Source organism: Solanum pennellii, chromosome 7 (genome assembly GCF_001406875.1).
Source record: "Solanum pennellii chromosome 7, SPENNV200".
Lineage (NCBI taxonomy): Eukaryota > Viridiplantae > Streptophyta > Magnoliopsida > Solanales > Solanaceae > Solanum > Solanum pennellii.
In genome coordinates, this window is record NC_028643.1 from 36,928,406 (window position 1) to 36,932,615 (window position 4,210).

Genomic DNA, 4,210 nt, shown 5'->3' on the forward strand with positions numbered 1-4,210 from the left:
GTTCAGTGGACTTGATCTTTTTCCAATTTAAAAGATTTTTTCAAATTCTGGTACGTTGTTACAGATTATAGTTTTTTTTTTGTAAATTAAATTTCTGTTCATTCTCTTACTGGTTTTATAATTTTCAGTTACTTCGTGTTTCTGAATAATTTATTAGAATCAGTAATTTCTGATTTTGATAACACAGATCGAAAACACCATAATCAACACCAATCCAATTCAATGTTGGAAACTAGAATTGGAAAAGTAAACCTTTTTATCGACAGTGGTAGTCATCCAAGAAGTGAGACAAGAAACAAACATGTGCCCCACTTCATAAGTCAACACCTTTTAATGATTTCTCATGCATATTCGAAAATAATATATTGGTTTTAAGGTCTCTAGTATAAATAATGGATTTACCTATAACTTTGTCTCTCTCATTGTCACAAGAATTAGAAAAAAGTATTAGATAAACTTCCGCCGATCCTTTTGCTAATTTCTTCTGATGACGAGGGAGAATACAAAGAGATAAAGGTAATGTTTAATCCTTCATTAAGACTGGAGACACCAAAAAAATCACATTCTCCCAAAGGTAAATTCATAAAAATCTAAAAAGCGTTCACTAATGAAGTCCATTCTATATTTGTGTCCCATCTCACTTTTGGGATGACTGCTAATGTGGATGACATGTTTTATTTTGCAAATTTTGCTTTCTCCAAATAAAATTGGATCAATTGATTACCTAAACTGTCATTTTGACCCTAAACTACCTTGTTTTTGTTAGTTTAAGCCTAGAAACATAACTAAATCTTTCCGAAGTCAAATCATTCATCAAACATAGAAAATTAGATAATAAGAGGAGAAAGGAGGTGAAGAACTCTATTTTAAGAATGGAGGAAGATTCCATCAGTTCTATCACAAAAATCGAAAGATTTTAACGTGGAATTCGTCACTAGGTATATGGTATTTGACTAATGGGTTCCTTTCACTCATTATGTCCCTACAATTCATTTCGATTCTAGATTCCTCTATTATAACTAGACCTAGGATTTGTAGTATCTTAGAAGATCATAATTAATTATTTATTTTAATGTTCCAAATTAGATTATCATGTTATTACTTGGTTTCTAACATGAATCCTACCTATGTACTTCTTTAGTTTTGTAATTACACATGCTAGGTCAAATATATCAATCATTCACATGTACATGCCTCAGTTTTGAATGTGTAAATATCTATTTAATAATGTTGCATTCTCAGTGGACATGTCCGTTTGGACCTATCCAATGTATTATAGTAATTCAGTCATACCGTGTTAGTCACTTAATCGTTTGAGAGTAGCATAATACCAAGTTAGGCTAGGGTTAGTCACCATATAGTCTGGAAACGATGTGCCACATAGTGTGTAATTAAGTCCCCTCTATGGGAATCATTTAGTGATCATGTCAGTCGTGCATCTATACCTATGGTAAGGTACATTGAGTCCTCCCAATGGGGAGTATACATCAAACTCCACATTTAGCTCATGTGGTTTTATTATCGGTTATTGGTAGCTCCCAGACATCTGTTAGATATTATTGCACTGACCATATTTGCAATACTGTTACATTTCCTTAAGCACTTGACTATTTTAGACTACATCTCCTATTATTTTCTTCTCTTTATTTTTAGCCCTCTCTTAAATAAATATTTCACAAGTAATTTTCATCATCTCAAGAATGCTTCAGTCATTCTTTATATGTTTTTTTCAAAGGATTTTGTTTAGTCATATTCTTTTCTTCTTCTTTTTTTTATTCATGTCACGTTTTTTCAAACAGGGCTTTTTATGAACTTCGTAGCTATCGTTGATTACCTTTTCACTCAATCATCATTTTTCTTCAGATTAACAATTTGAATATGTATATTCTATTACGCTCAAGAAGGCAAGGTTTCAAAATAAAGTACTAAAAAATAGTTACGGACAAATTATGACTACCAACCAAAAGGTTGCAGGCTCAAAAGGGATAACTACTAGTATAATATGTAAAAAAGCTAAAGTTTACAAGAACATCAAAGAAATCTTATAATCATCTCCGAAACAAACCAACACTTTTTATTTCGCTTTTTTAACATGCAAAACAAGTTTCAAACTAAGATGCAAAACATGAAATAATCAAATTTTCACCACACATGAAACACGTATAAATTAAGATGGATCAATTCCACTTTTAAGAGAGAAATGATCATAACAAACTACAAAATAAAATTATTTATACAAAAAGTAATATTCGTGAGCCTCGGTGTCACTAATTCTTCAATTTCCTTATCAATCAAGCATTCACAAGAAATCACTAATAAAAAATTAGCTCTAAATAGTAAGTATCACATCACTCAAAAGGGTCTTTTCTTTTCACTTAAGAAAATCTTAAATAATAAAAGAAACTCGGTTCAAAGGAACTCTCCTCAGGAAAAGAACCAAAAACAAAAGTCAAGGAACTCATCCTAAAATAAGAAAAGACACAGTAAAATAGTAAAAATTAGGAATTCATTCCTCCACCCCACACTTAAAAAGATGGTATACCCCCAAAAACATCAAATAAAATTTAAGAAATGGGTTAGGAAAACTTCCTCATGTCTTTAGGACTACCTAGTAGCATGTTCTCTTAATTTTCATGAAGGTTCGTACGCATCCAACAATCAAGCTTAAACGTTCTCCTTTGCTTCAAACTTTTGGGCACTCAGACTTCTCCTAATCTGCAACAATAAGAAAAAAAAACAAAAAAAATGATACTAAAAAAATAAAATAAAATAAGAAGTTACACTACTAGTTGGGTTGCCTCCCAATAAGCGCCTAATTTAACATAACGACACGAAACAAATAAATACTCCAGTTATATTTTTACTTTGAACTTATGAATTTTACCCCTATCTTTGCATCAATATTTTGCTCCTCTCTAGGGGCGGTGGTATAAAGATAAAGGAACCTAGTAATATATGTTGCATCTTGCACTTATAGACCCTTAGGTGAGGAATGTTGTTTTATCTACGTGAACTTAAAAACTTAAGGATGTAGGGGCCTCGTTCCCCATCTATACACTCATGCATTCGTTTAGATGACTCGAATTTCATGTCGCCATCTAAGCATAATATAGAAAAGTGTTTTGAATGAAATTCAAGATGCTTCGACTCCAAAGCAACATTATTTAGAACATTCTCACTTTTGTACTATTTCTTGAACGTGGCATCTTCAAGAAAAATCTGATTGCATTGTATATCCTCCCATTATAGAACCTCTATTTGACTTCTGACTGTCTTTTGAGTATCACGAAACTCATAATTGGATTTTTTAGCGTCAAACACAACAACATATGCATTCAGTTCATTGTTTAATTTCTGAGTATGTAAGAAAAAAATCAACATCTTCAAAAGTTCTTCATTTTTCTAACTATAAGGCGTTACATTACATGTATGGTTATGTTATGAAGCGTTTCATATTCCTCTATTAATTTACTTCATGTTTCCATACTATCAAAGGAAAAAAAGATAATTAGAACCGTCATGGTAGGATTTTGAAATAGGGTAGAAAAACATAATACAACTGAGCCACAAAATACTAAAAAGTTTACAGGATTAAAATGGTGCACTCAAGTCTCCCTGAAAATATGATGATATTGTTGCCAAAAGTGGGCTCATTTGCAACAAGAACAAGGTTTTACAACATAAGAATAATCACAAGTTCATCCACAAATAGTATTTTAGTACAAAAATTATGTATCAAAATATATAAACGAATAAATAGAAAAAAAAAGTATAACCTAGAAGGATAGTTAATTTTATGTCCTCGGCAACGACTCCAAAAACTTGTTGCTCCCAATTTGTCACGACCAAAACGGGCCGCGACTGGCACCCACACTTATCCTACTATGTGAGCGAACCAACCAATCTAATCCCCAACATTTCAACCATAAATAACAAAATATAATGCGGAAGACTTAAAACTCATTAATGAAAATCGATTAAATAACTTATAAAAACTCAATACTATTTATTCCCAAAACCTGGAAGTCATCACAACAAGAACATCTATCCTCAAATTACTAATCTAAGAGTATCTAAGAAGCTAAAATAAGTAAAAAGCTAGTCCATGCCGGAATCTCAAGGCATCAAGACATGAAGAGGAAGATCCAGTCCAAGCTAGAAGCAATAGCTCACCCTGAAATCTGGCTTGATGAAGACTGGCTAGAGTTAC